Source organism: Lepus europaeus, chromosome 3, assembly GCF_033115175.1.
Source record: "Lepus europaeus isolate LE1 chromosome 3, mLepTim1.pri, whole genome shotgun sequence".
NCBI classification, from domain to species: Eukaryota; Metazoa; Chordata; class Mammalia; order Lagomorpha; family Leporidae; genus Lepus; species Lepus europaeus.
The window spans coordinates 18,611,699-18,626,911 of NC_084829.1; the positions used below are offsets into that span (position 1 = coordinate 18,611,699).

The 15,213-nt window shown below is 42.6% G+C and overlaps 1 protein-coding gene across 1 annotated transcript in view; it reads left to right on the top strand.

Moving 5' to 3' along the window:
- Nucleotides 1–15,213, top strand: part of DCDC2 (doublecortin domain containing 2) — a 167,671-nt gene that overhangs the window by 9,624 nt on the left and 142,834 nt on the right. The window lies entirely within an intron of this gene.

The window sequence follows — 15,213 nt, forward strand, 5'->3', positions numbered from 1 at the left end:
AGTTTAGTGTCTTGGGGACAAGACAGAAGTGGCCAACCCGGGCTGCCAGGTGGCATGTATGCTGGGCCAGGGGTGTCCCCGAGGTCTGAGAAAATACTTATGGGACTAAGGTTAGGGTTCACCAGTTTGAAGTGGTTTTACATTCACTCCTTTGGGCTTCATTTTTTAGACTGAGGTCTTGAGAACATCCCTTTCTGCAATTTGATTAAGAAGGGATTATTGCCAATAAAGGCAAAGGCATCGAAATCTGGCTCTGCAGGGAGGGTGCAGTCAGCTCGGATGGAAAACAGAAAGACACCCTGCTGTGCGTCAGGCCCGGGGGACAGGCCCGTACAAAGCCAGCTGCAGAATTGGCAGGAAGCACCGTGTTTCCATCTGTGGTCAAGTGCCACGGTGGGGTTGGGGTGGGAGGGAAGGTGGCGGTGGTGGGGGGAATCTCTGTGGTGGTGTTGCCTTTTTGTTTTTATTTGACAGATAGAGTCAGACAGTGAGAGAGAGAGACAGAGAAAGATCTTTTCCATTGGTTCACCCCCCAAATGGCCGCTACGGCTGGCGCTGCGCGGATCCAGAGCCAGGAACCAGGTACTTCTTTCTGGTCTTCCATGCGGGTGCAGGGCCCAAGCACTTGGGCCATCCTCCACTGCCTTCCTGGGCCACAGCAGAGAGCTGGACTGGAAGAAGAGCAGCTGGAACTAGAATCTGGTGCCCATATGGGATGCCGGCGCCGCAGGCAGAGGATTAACCAAGTGAGCCACAGTGCCGGTCCGGTGTTGCCTTCTTAACTACTGTGCTCTCTCTCTCTCTCTTTTTTTTTTTTAAAGTGGGATCTCTACTTGCAAAACTGCCCTCATCTCAAGGCAATTCCCAGTTAATCCCCAATTCATCCCACTTCTCCTAATCTCGCCTCAAAAACAGCCATGAATCTGGAACCGATGTCTCTGCTTCCCTTATATCCTCTTCAGAATCCTCCAATACAATACAGAAAACTCTCTCCCCTTTCTCAGTGTCATTCTGCTGTGTCCCCAAGTACCGTCCCTTGCTGCACCAAGTCGATAAATCTGATTTTGTCAGACTGCAGGCTTGTTCCTTAGTTGTCTTCTCCTGACTGTGTCTTACCCCATGCATCAGAATTATCTGTGTCTCTAGAGGCTTGCTAATTCCACAGAGTACCTAGCATTACCAAGCTGGTAATGGTTCTAGTCCTCTGTAATTTTGATATTCTTTATTGGCCAATTAAGGTATATGTCCATTGCCTGTCATATGCTTGGTTATTCTGTAGTTCACATACAGGTGGGATGTCTCAAAGAACTTAAAAGTCTTTATGGCCACACCCTATTTAGATTTCATTTCAGGGATAAAGTTAGTTGTGGTTAAATCTTCGTGGGATACATTCGTTGTCTCTCTAGGATGATTTGGAGTTGTGTTGAATGAGTGCTGCTCACTGAATGCTTATTATGTGCCTGCTGTATGCTAGGCATTGTGGTTGTCACCTGTGAACCAAATGAACATGGTCCCTGTCCACAGAGCTCACTGTCTTTTGTCCTCCTGGCCTGGTATGCCTTCATTTTAACTCTGCCCATGTGGTCTTTGTTGTAGTAACTTAGTGTAAGACAGATTCCTTTGAGTCAAGAGCTATATTTTAGGTCCATGGTTTTTAAATTTACTGTTACTTATTTAACTTTGTTATTTACTCAATCAGTTTTTGAGCTGTACTGTTGACGTATAGGGAATAATGGTGCTAATTTTTGAGATGTAATGAGCACTGAATTCCTGGAAAATAAGTTCCATTCTCCTGGAGTTATAGATACCCAGGCTAATTGTCACGTGATAATAACTGGAGTGGGCCATCTGCCTATGGTCAGGAAGAACAGTTTGGATGGCCATTGGTTCGTCTTTGGAATGGCCAACATTCTTCCCAGGATTGCTGTGCGGTCCTGCAGGGATTCTGAGCTCATGTTTACCTCTTCTGAGCTTCTGCTTCCAAAGTACTGATTGAATTTATGGATTCTTACGTTCCCTCACAGTTTGTGTCTGCTGAAGACGCTGGTAACCCAGAAGTGAAATCCTTCTCTTGTTGTCCACACAAATACCCTATGCACACAAGTTTGTGTGAGGTGAAATTTATCAACAGTTTAAAGAAATGGAGTAGGTTTTGCAGGTCATGTAGAAGTGTTAGCAACTCTCAGCATTTTATCTAAAAGACCTGTTTATATGTTTGAGAGGCAGAGTTACAGAGAGAGAGAGAGAGAGAGAGAGAGAGAGAGAAAGGTTTTCATCTGCTGGTTCACTCCCCAAATGGCCACAATGGCCGGACCAGGACAAAGCCAGGAGCTGCTTCTGGGTCTCCTACATGTGTGCAGAGACCCAAGCACTTGGACCATCTTCTTCTGCTTTCCCAGGCCATCAGCAGGGAGCTGAATTGGAAGTGGAGCAGCCAGGACTTGTAACAGTGCCCGTATGGGATGCTGGCACCTCAGGCCGAGGCTTAACCTTCCATGCCACAGTTCTGGCCCCATCTCAAAATCTGATGTAGACATCCTCGATTTCCTGATAACTTAAGATATATCCTGATAACTCAACTTAATATATATCAATATATAATATATTTATATTTAATAATTATACAATTATATAATATTATATAATTCATACAATTATATAATATTATATAATATTTAATAATTATATATAATTTTACATAATATATAATAATATAATAATTATATATAATATACTATATATTATTATATATAGCATATATAATATATATTTATATATATTATATATAATCAATATATATTTAATATATGTATATGTATACATATATATGTATATTATATATTAAATATATATTGATTATATATAATATATATTATACATTAATTATATATGATATATATTATTATATATCATACATATAATATATAATATATATAATATAACATATAATATAATATAAATATAATTATATTTTATAATAATTATTATAATATAATTATAATATTTATAATTATATTTAATAAATATATTTATATATTAATATATATAAATTTGTATATTATATATTTCACACCATCATAAAGTAAATATATATACACATATATATGTATATATGTATATATATGTATGCAAGTTTGAATTTAGATCTTTTCCTAGGCTTGTGCTATGTTGTCCAATCCTCTTTTGTGATGCTGAGTGACAGCCATGAGTGCAGTTCCCAGTTATGCCCACAGTCCCAAAGGAAACAGACACGCTCCAGTGCGCTGTGTTGCTGAGTTTCAATGTTTAGTAGATTGGGTGGATTAAATACATTCAATGTACTATACTTTCAGTTTATGATATTTTCAACTTCCCATAGGTTTATCAGGATGTTCCCCTAACATGAGTCAAGAAGAACCTGCTTTAGACTTCCATAGTCTTTTTATTTTTTAATTTTTTATTTTTTTTTGACAGGCAGAGTGGATAGTGAGAGAGAGAGAGAGAGAGAGAGACAGACAGACAGAGAGAAAGGTCTTCCTTTTTGCCGTTGGTTCACCCTCCAATGGCCGCTGCGGCCAGTGCATTGCACTGATCTGAAGCCAGGAGCCAGGTGCTTCTCCTGGTCTCCAATGCAGGTGCAGGGCCCAGGGACTTGGGCCATCCTCCGCTGCACTCCCGGGCCATAGCAGAGAGCTGGCCTGGAAGAGGGGCAACTGGGACAGAATCTGGCGCCCCGACCAGAACTAGAACCCACAGTGCTGGTGCCGCAGGCGGAGGATTAGCCTGTTGAGCCGCAGCGCCGGCCGACTTCCATAGTCTTAAAAATACCACGGTCTTCTTTCCAGCTCAGGCTCCAGCCTTGGACCATGCTGCTCGGGGACTGCTTTCTTTTCTCCATCCCAAGGTCTCTTTTTTGCTTCCTCCGAACTCCCTGCATCTGTTGATTTCTAATCCAGAACGATTTAGAGCTTAATCTTACGTTCTTAAATCTCAATAATCTGTATTCCTAGGGTAAGCAGTGAGGATAGTTTTGGCCAGCTTCCCCACATCTATATTTAAGAAACATCCAGGCTCTCTTTGAGGTTTCTCTGTTTTACCTGCTCTTCCTCACCTGATGGTGGGTGGGGCCAGGTACAGGTGAAATGAGAAGCAAGGCAATCTCTCCATGACCAAGTGCGTTGTCTGTACCTTGGAGAAGTGCTTCCTTGAAAGAGATCAGAAAGCTGAAACTGAAGGCCGGCATTAAGCTGCTGCTTGCTATGCTTGCATCCCATATTGGAGTGTTGGTTCGAGTCCCAGCTGCTCTGCTTCCAATCCAACGTCTTATGCAGCTGGGAGAGCAGTGGATGATGGCCCCAGTGCCTGAGCCCTGCCATCTATGTAGGAAACCCAGTTGGAGTTCCCAGTTCCTGACTTCAGCCTGATCCAACCGTGGCTGTTGTGGCCTTTGGGAAATGAACCAGAGAAAAGTCCCTCTGTCTCTCCGTTTCTCTGTATCATATTGCCTTTCAAATAAATAAATAAATAAATAATTTTGGGGCCGGCATTGTGGCATAGTGGGTAAAGCTGCCACCTGTGACACCGGCATCCTGTATGGGTGCAGGTTTGTGTCTTGGCTGCTCCATTCCAATCCAGCTCCCTGTGAATGGCCTGGGAAAAGAAGCAGAGGATGACCCAAGAGTTTGGGCCCCTGACACCCATATGGGAGACTTGGATGGCGTTTCTAGCTTTTTTTTTTTTTTTTAAAGATTTATTTATTTATTTTAAAGTCAGAGTTACACAGAGAGAGAAGGAGAGGAAGGGAGAGAGAGAGAGAGAGAGAGAGAGAGAGAAGTCTTCCATCTGCTAGTTCACTTTCCAGTTGGCCGCAACGGCTGGAGCTGTGCCTATCTAAAGGCAGGAGCCAGGAGCTTCTTCCAGGTCTCCAACGCAGGTACAGGGGCCCAAGGACTTGGGCCATCTTCTACTACTTTCTCAGGCCATAGCAGAGAGCAGGACTGGAAGTAGAGCAGCTGGGACTCAAACTGGCACCCATCTGGGATGCCGGTACTGCAGGCGGGGCTTTACCTGCTTTGCCACAGCACCGACTCCAAGTTCCTGGCTCTTGACTTTGGCCTGACTCAGCCCTGGCCATTGGGGCCATCTGGTGAGTGAACCAGCAGATAGAAGATTTCTTCCTCTCTTCAACTCTCTTTCTCTGTAACTCTGCCTTATAAATAAATAAATAAATAAATCTTTAAAAAGATGTTTCTACTTAATAGATAAATATTTTAAAAAATCCGAGGTAAGACCCAATGAAAGTCTTCCTGAGGAGGGGCAGCCTGCTTGGCGCATAAACCATCCTACTGAATCTTCTTGCATACATCTCCCTCATTTTGGTTTAATTTATGGAGATTTTGGATAAATTTTGTTTCTTCTTAGTGGGGTGGGGAACTTCAGGAGTACCACAGAGAGAGGAGAGAAAGAAGAAGTGGTTGAAAGTCAGAACTTTTGTTTGTCTGAAAAGTTTGTGGGAATGGAGTTGTACTGAGATCAGTTACTCTGATAAGTTTTGACTATTGTCATTGAGACCTCACATTTTGGTTTAATCATCAGGCATACTCTCTAATCAGACATATTATGAGAAGAATTGCTGCTTTAAGTTTTTTGGTTGGGAATGGGATTCTAGACATTGAATTGAATGTAATTATTAACTCCACTGTGGGAAGGCATGGGGGCTATGTGGTTAACTCAGTAATCTTTAGCTTGGGAATGCTGGGTTCCCAAGGAGCTTAAAGGGGGAACTACTAAAGAGATAAAGTCCTGGATATTTTTTTCTTTGACTTGAGGAACACATAATAGATCATTTTACTCAGGTCTGTTACTTCATAAAAGCAGTAAAACCCACATGTATAAATTCTTCCATTAATGATTGAAACCCTTCCCCTGTCTTTTTTTTTTTTTTAAAGATTTATTTTATTTATTTGAAGGACAGTTACACAGAGAGAGGAGAGGTCTTCCATCTGCTGGTTTACTCCCCAATTGGCTGCAACAGCCAGAGCTGCGCCAATCCAAAGCCGGGAGCAAGGAGCCTCTTCTGGGTCTCCCACAGGGGTGCAGGGGCCCAAGCACTTGAGCCATCCTCTACTACTTTACCAGGCCATAGCAGAGAGCTGGGCCGGAAGTGGAGCTGCCGGGAATTGAAATGGTGCCCATATGGGATGCCGGCACTTCAGGCCAGGGCGTTAACCCGCTGTGCCACAGCGCCAGCCCCAATCCTTCCCCCATCTTTTACTTTATACCTTCCCCCATCCCTCTAAGATAACTGCTAAGTAAGACACATTTTTATTTTTATTTTTATTTGGGGTGGAGGAAGAGAGAGTTCCCGTCCACTGGTTCACTTCCCACAAGGATGTAGTGGCTGGGTCCAGGCCAGTGCTGAAGCCAGGAACTGGGAACCCAACTGAAGTCTCCCACATGGGTGGTAGGAACCTGATTATGGAACCTTCACTGCTGCATCCCAGGATCTGCACTGGCAGGAAGTTGGAGGCAGGAGCTGGTGCCAGCAATCAAACCCAGGTATTCTAGTGTCGGATGCAGGCTAAATGCTTGCTCCCAGAAACATTCTGTGAAGGGAAGCCAATTCAAATTAGAGAGCATGGTGATTACGAGGTGTATATGACCTTGCCAAGGCTCTATGGAGAGTTTTCTGCTGAAGAGCAACTGGCCGTATTTCATTTTTCTTTCATACTTTGTTGTGGATTTACTTTGTTTCAGCACTGAATTGGGTGAACGTGTATTTGTGCAAGTGTATGCCTGTGTGTATGTGTGTTTGAGCAAAAGTGAGAAAGACAGAAGAGTTTATGTCAACCTGAAAAATATTAGTCTGAATGAAAAATACCCAATAATAATCAATCAACTATTCAAAAGCTAAAAGGTTGGTAATTTTAATCTGGCCTTTATAAATGCAAGGCATTTATACAAATATCTCATATCCTCCATTTGGCACTTAGACACAATTTCAGAAATTGGAGATCTGAGTAGTTGGAAGACATGCAAATTAGAGCAGGTATTTTGTTTTTCTTTACACTAAACTATTCTAAGCAAAAAATAAATTTAATAAACTTTTATAAAATAATTATCACCTTTTGAGAAAAATAGAAAAATATCGAATAGAATGGTTAAGTAACCAAGTATTTGTTTGCAGATACCATTTAGTTATCTTTCTGTGCCTGGTTTATTCCACTTAGCATAGTGTCCCTCAAGTTCATCCATATTGTGTCAAATGTTGGGATTTCCTCTTTTTTTTTTTTTAAGACTGTATAGCATGAGCTATTTATATGTGAACTCTAAAAAAATAGAGTAGAATGATGGTTCCTAGGGACTAGGGGTGGTGGTGGGGCAGGAAATGGGGCAGTGTTCACAAAGGTTCAATTAGAAGGAATAAATTCTGATCTGTTGTACAGCACGATGACTATGGTTAGTAATAATGTACTGTGTCTTTCATGTTCTCATCGTGTGAAATTAAGTCTGTGAGGTGGTAGATATTAATCACTTTAAAACGTGTGTGTATAAATATATATATAAACATTACCCTATACCCCACAAATAGATGAAATTTTAGGGATATGTGGTATTATTTAAAGTTCAGCCGAAGTTGATGGCAGTTTCAATATTTATGTACCTGCTGGAAAATGACTATTTAGGTTCATATTTCAGGAAAATTGTTATGATGCCGTATTCAGTTTTCTGGTGAGGTCAGAGAAACTGTCCTTGATGAGGTATGATTATTTCCATATGGTGGAAATAGTAGGAAAATGTGACTAAATAAATAGCAGTGTCTAGCCGTGAAAGACAAACGAGTTAAGGACAACGCTTTGTTGAATGCTGCTCGTGTGTGAGTTCTCATTTTCTCAGGAATACTGAACAAAAGCCTGCTGAATGCGAGACAGCGGGCCAGGTTCTTGCCATGTAAGTATAAAAAGGACACTTACCATGCACTAAACAGAAATGACACAGGTGTTAGGAAGGCTCTAGAAAGCATTTTAAAAGGTAAGAAAAGACTAAAATATTGGAAAATAATACCGGATGTGGTTAATCAAACAAGAAAATGATTTATTTCGATCCATTGAATATTGGGCTTCAACACTCCAAAGACTGCAGTGATCAGCTCTTGGCCTTTGCAACTTGGTACAAAAAGAGGAAAACACACACTAAAAGTAGACTGTTAAGTTTAAAGGACTTCAGTTAGATTGAAAGAAAATTTTTTTTTTGTTCAGAGAAGTATATACTGTTTATTTAAATAAAGCATGGTATCCCCTATCTATTAGTTTTTAAAGACTTATTTATTTAGTTGAAAGGCAGAGTTACAGAGAGGCAGAGGCAGAGGCAGAGAAAGAGATCTTCAGTCCAGTGGTTCACTCCCCGGATGGCTGCAACAGCTGGAGCTGGGCCAGCCCAAAGCCAGGAGCCAGGAGCTTCTTTGAATCTCCCACGTGGGTTCAGGTGCCTAAGCACTTGGACCATCTTCTACTGCTTTCCCAGGCCATAGCAGAGAGCTGGATCAGAAGCGGAACAGCCAGATCTCAAACCAGCATCCACAATGGGTGCTGGCACTGCAGGCAGTGGCTTTACCGCTACACCAGAGTGCCGGCACCTCCCCTATTTTTAACTGTAACCACATTCTTCCAACTCACGCATTTCAGTTGTGTACCTAATGGGGGAGATGAATTGAGATTGAATTTGAAAATGCCCCCTAGCCTAAGTGTGTGGGTTAGAGCGTTGTCAGGGCCTTCCTGTAGAGGACCAGAGGGTCTGCTGTCGAGGCTGTGCTGTTCCATTGAGGAGCAGGCAGAGTGTGGGACAGGACCGGGGGAGCAGTTGGCAGCTCTCCCCGTGGGTACCTTCTGCTGTGATTTCTCAAGTTTCAGAGAGTTCCCCAGTGTCAATAGGCATGTGGTCCTGGGATTTTCTGGCACTTCCAGTAATGATGTTCCTCTGTAAAATTTGAAGCAAAGTCATAAAAGTAGAGTGTCTGAGGGACTATTCCTGCTTTGGAGTGTGGTATTTAGAATTGGAGGTAACACAGTACCCTGAACAGGCATAGCAACCATCCAAAGAGATGTTTCTTCTTCCCACAAGTCATTATGTCCAGGAGGAGACAACCCAAAGCAGAGGGTGGTGTGTTACAGGAAGAAGAGAAGTGAAACCCAGGCCGTCTGTAATGAGATGGGTGCATGTAGAATCACCTGTGATAATACATTCATTCTTTTATTAGGCTCTAGGAACTTGCTAGGTTAGATTGTTTATGTTTTATTTCTCTTTAATTTGAGAAAATTCTCCATGTGTATGTAATGTGAAATGTCTGATTCACAGCAGGAAATCCTTTGGACTTTTCCTAATGGGGAGACTATCCGCTAGGGAAGTCAACGACTTGAGCTTGGATCCCATGGACCTACGACTTCTATTCAGTCCCTGGGCCCAGACTGCCCTCCCCAGTGCAGTGCTTGTTAAGGTTTGTGGGGGAGCATGTATGTAATCCAGCTTATAGCCATCACTACACTGGAAGAACAACTAACAAGGTCTCGGTGTTGAAAGAAATAGGCCAATAGACTCCTCTCTATGTGCAAAACAAAACAAGTCCCTTTGTACTTCAAAACAGATGAACAGAGGCATTTTTGAAAGGTGAGGCTGTTTGTTTGCATTTGGTTGATTTCAACATGAAGTATGTAGGCGGTGTGCCTTTGTGTCTGGCTTGGTCCACAGTGAAAATTCCCACAGATCACTGTGAAAGAGTCCTTTATAAGCAGTCAGCCAGATCGAGCTCAGATGTCATCCCATGATTACATAGTTTGGATGCTTGGTTTGTTGAAATAAGGATGATTGCAGCCCACCTGTTAGCAGGGGGCAGAACTTTCAGCTCTGAGGGATTGTGGGAGAGAGACCACTAAACTGACCGAGTATATTTGCAATGTCTAATGTTTAACCTGGGGCATTTCTATCTAGGAAATTCCTAATGGCAGTCTATGCTGCTTTGTGTGCCTGTGTTTGCTCTTCTGACAATATTTCTGAGTTTCAAAGATTTATGAATCTCCGTGGCCATCTTTGCTAGTTCAGATTATGCAACCTAATGTAGCTAGGCTTCCAATTTTTAAAAATATTATAAAACATACCATCTAATATTACTTAAGGTGCATTTTGTAGGTTATATTCTAGAGGATAAAACTTCATATTGACAGCCTGTTTTTTCTAGAAGTAAACAGAAAACTCCATTTCCATACAAGTTTTACATTAGTTAGTACAGCATCTTCCACAACTGGTTGTAAAAAGCTACATTAAAATAAAACCAATCTAAGATGTCAGTTAAAAAAGATATACCAGGGTACTTGAAACATTTCATAGAAAAAAGGAGTTTAAAGATAAGTTAATTTTTATGCAAATATTTTGGAAATTCATGCATAGTTTTGATGTTTTCCATGAACTCTTTGAATACCCTATATACATATATATATGTACACACACTTTAAATGTGTATGTATATATAGACATACACATACATATATACAGGTATATCTATAATACTACAGAAAAGAGGCACTTTTAGTACGGCTTTTGCAAATTTGCAAATGTATAGCCAGCTTCTCACAAATGCTCCGTTGGGTGATATTTAATTTAGTCACATAGCAGATGAAAATTGGATTAATTGCCTTTCTTCTGGCCTGTACTCCTTCTAGTCAGATTTCTATTCCCTTGTGCTGTTTCTACTTTAAATATTTTATCCCTTGATTAAGTATGTCTGGCTCTCCTCAGCTCTTACACCCTGTAAGCGCATATATGTGGGTCCACGCACGATGCAGTGCAGGCAATGTGCTTTGCCTGCTGGAGTTATCAGCATTTTCACTCAGTGACTCATCTATTTGTTCCCAAACTCTAATCCCTCCTCCACTCCCTCAGTCCATTAATTTGTGTATAATCATATTCAAATCGGAATTTTCCATCTGTTTGGGAATTCCCTTTACTCTTATCAAGTTAGGGGTTGTGTGTATCAAATCTGGTATCAAGAGGACCTGTGCAGCATTTGTTGTCAGTGGATGCATTCACAGAAAGACAATCTTGGCTAGATGTTTGCATTTTCATCTGCCGCAGTGTGAGTTCCGCTCGTGTGTCCCAGACACCGTGTAATTACTAAGAGCACCTAGAATTTTAAAATCATTGCGGCACAGTCATGCTTTCCCACCTAGTGATCGTTAGGGACTGAGAAGACAGCTTTGCTTGCTGTGTCTGGAGAGGAAGAGATGAATTTCTCTGTTAAGCCTCCTTTCATGTGGGAGGGTGCAGAACTTAAGGGAATGACACCCATCACAAAGTGTTGGCCCTTCCATGTTTTAAAGACATTTATTAGAAAGGCAGAGTTACAGAGACACACACACACACACACACACAGAGAGAGAGAGAGAGAGAGAGAGAGAGAGAGAGCGCTCCAATCCTCTGGTCCACTCTCCCATGCCACACCTTCCTCAAATGGCTGCAACAGCTAGGACTGGGCCAAGCTAAACCAGGAGCCTGGAACTCCACTGGATCTGCCATATGGGTGGCAGAGCCCCAACCACTTGGGCCATCTTGCGCTGCTTATCTGGGTGCATTAACAGGGAGCTGGATCAGAGTAGAGGAGCTAGGACTTGAATGAGCGCTGCCATCCAGAATGCCAGTATCACAGGTGGCTGCTTAACCCACCGTGCCATACACTGGCCACTTGGCTCTTACTTTCTTAAAAAAAAAATACTTATTTTGTTTTTTATTTGAAAAGCAGATGTATACACACTTCCACACACACAGACAGACAGTGAAATTTTCCACTTGTTGGTTTACTCCTCAGATGCACACAATAACCAAGGCTGGCTCAGCCAGAAGCCTGGAACTCAATCCAGGTCTCCTATGTAGGTGGCAGGGACCCAGCCTCTGGAGCCATCACTTGCCACCTCTCAGAGTATTAGCAGGAAGTTAAACTGGAAGCAAAGCCAGAACTCAAACCCAGGCCCTCCAAGGTGGGATATGGGTGTCCCAAATAGTGTTCTAAGTGCTGCGCCAAACACTTGCCCCCTGTTGTTTTTGGTAGTGAATGGGAAGCTACAAGAGATACCAACATGCTATCATAGGCCAAGGGATCCTGGGGGGAATGACACTTACACTGAGCCCTAAAGAGAATGAGTGCAGAGATAGTAGCCAGGCAAACGGGGAGGATGTGTTCAGAGCAAAGGGGCAGCCTATGTGTGTGTCTGCAGATGAGAGGGCCAGAATGAGAAGTCTACGTGTTCTTTTCTAAGAGTATTTTTTCTTGAATTGTCTACTTTACTTACATGCTTACTTATTTGGAAGTGTGGGGAGGGGAGAGAGAGATTGATATTCCAAATGCCCCTAACAGTCAGAGGCTGGGCCAGACTAAAGCCCAGAGCCCAAAACTCAATCCAGATCTCCCACATGAGTGACAAGCAGCCAAATACTCGAGCCATTTCCTCCTGCTTCCCAGGGTGAACATTAGCAGGAAACTGAAGCAGAAGTGGAGGAGATAGGACTTGAACGGGGGCACTCAGGTAATGCAATGTGGGTGCCCCAAGTGGTGCTTTAACCACTGCACCAAATGACTGTGCCTGTACGTGTGTTCTGTGTGGCTGAAGCAAGGCAAGTGTGGGGAGAGGGAGGGAGATAGAGGGATATGAGCGATGAAGCTTGGAAAGTAGGAAGGTGCTTTTAAATTTTTAAAAGGAGTTTTGACTTTTTTCTAAAACCGACTGGAAGCTATGAAGTATTTCAGCAGGGAATTGATAAGGTCCCTCTCGCTGCAGGAGGCCACTTGATGACAATGAATGTGGTGCTCATGATGGCACAGGGGGTGGTGGTGGTAGTGGGGCCTGGTTTCAGGGACAGAACGTAGGGACTGATTGGATGTAGGGGTAATGAAAGGAATTCACTGGATAGATGACATTCCCTTTCATAGAGACAGAGGGTACAGTTTATTTGCTTTTTATTTTTTTGGCAACAGTGAGAGTCAGAAATATTTGAAGTGTTAACTATTTGAATATGGAGCCCATCCAAATGGTAAAAGACACAAAAGACCAGAACCTACTGTGTGTGTGTGTGTGTGTGTGGGCATGCTAGTGTGTTTGGTAGTGTTCTAAACACCCTGTAATGGCTATCTTTATCTAATATGGCTTGGTACTCACAATTACTACATAATGTAGGCATTGTTACTGTGCCCGTTCGTCAGGGGGGGACCTGATGGGGACACTGTCGGTGCTGCAGAGCTCATGGCTGTCACTCACACTTTCTCTGTGTCACTGCGTGGTATGTGCGTGCAGAGGGAAGCCTGTCCTGCAGAATTAGCAGAATCCCATTGTTTTCTCTTGAAGGCCTGTTAGGAGCACGGACGGTAGTTTTATTTATCACACCTTGATTTGATGATGCTGGCAGGAAAAGATATACAAGGAAAACTAGGAATGCAGATGTGGAAAGGGGCACGGTTTTCTTTTCATTTCCTTAACAGCCTTCTTTAACAAGTCATCGTTACTCATCACAACGTGCCTGGAGTTATTTTAGTTGTATTCTCCATTGACATTTTCTTTGGCTTTGCTAATATTCCCTACAGGACGGATATTTATGTTGAATGTTTCCAATACATTTACTTCAAATGGCTTTGGCATGTCTGTGTGTAAAAAGACTCTCACAGGAAACCAGCAATGTTTTTACATGGAAATTTACTGCAGAGTGAGAAGAGATGAGAGACAGAGATACTGAGCCAAGCACCACTGACTGAGCTTTTCGATGTGCATCACACCACTGTGGAAGGGCCATTTGGTTTTATTAGCTCTATCTGACTAGATGTTTTGAGTACCACCTGCCAGGTTCACCAGGGGAGAAAAAGCAACTCAGGATTGGAGGACGAAAATAGGCACAAGTGGGTTAAGGCTCTGCGGGTTAAGCCCTGCTTGCAACCCTGGCATCCCACATTAGAGTGCTGGTGTGAGTCCTGGCTGCTCTGCTCCCAGTGCAGCTCCCTGCTGATGTGTCTAGGAAAGCAGTGGAAGATGGCCCAAGTGCTTGCTTCTGCCACCCATGTGAGAGACCCAGATAGAATTCCTGGCTTCAGCCTGGCCCAGACCTGGCTGTTGCAGCCCACGATGGGGAATGACCCAGTGGATGGAAGATCTCTGTGCCCCAGCTCCCCCTCTCTCTGTTTTCCCCTCTGCCTGTTTGCCTTTTAAATAAATAAAATAAATATTTTAATAAAGAATTATTGTGAGGATTAGAAACATACAGACATTTGAGAATGCTTCTAAAAATTATTGGAAAATGAAATGAAAAGATAGGTTTATTTTGTTTTTAATACACATGCCTAGTTTTCCCATAGTATGAATTTTCCATGAAGTTTTTGGAGACCTCGCCATATGCTAAGCTTGTAGCATTGTGCCTGACACATATTTAGATCTCAGCAAATGGAAATTACGCTTGGTTGCTGCTGATAGTAAGAGCCATGTGAATTGAGTAGCTCATAAGTTTAATAAAAATCGTTGACGTATTGGCTGCTTTAGCAGGCTGCGACTGAACGGAGAACATCTAAAGACAAGTGCAATTAGCTGCAAAGCTCTCTACAGGGTCCAGAAGATACCATTACTTCTGACTGGAGCGATCATAAAGTAGATATCTGATACATGGTCAGGACAATTGTTATTTAAGTAGAACAGAAAATATATTACCAAATAAAATAGCACATAGTAAACTTCTTTTTGTGAGTGGATCTTGGAGTTATTCTTCAAATATTGAGGGCTGACATCACTTCTTAAAGAACTGAGATAGGTAGAGTGAAAAATACAGTTTAGCCAATCCTATTGCAGCAGTCAAAAGGAAATTTCTATGGCTTATTCTGACAGGGAAGTACTTTTTGAAAATATATTGGACATCCTTCGAAGTCTCTTATAGGGCTGGGGAACAAAGTTCAGCAAATGAGTGGTTACAGGGAATCGAGGCAGGCAGACCCAGATCACATTATGTCACAGGATCAGGCCACTGGGGACAGTCCAGTCACCTCCCGTGAACAGAGGAGGCACTCATCCCTAAATTTTGATAGCGGATGTTGCAAGTGGACTTTGTCGCAGTTGATGGAACCACTTTTTCTCTCTCTGCTGCTTTGCAGTATTGATGCTGGTGGGAAAGTCCTGAGTGGGCTGCTGGGCCAGGCAAAGGTAGGTTCTGACAGCTGCA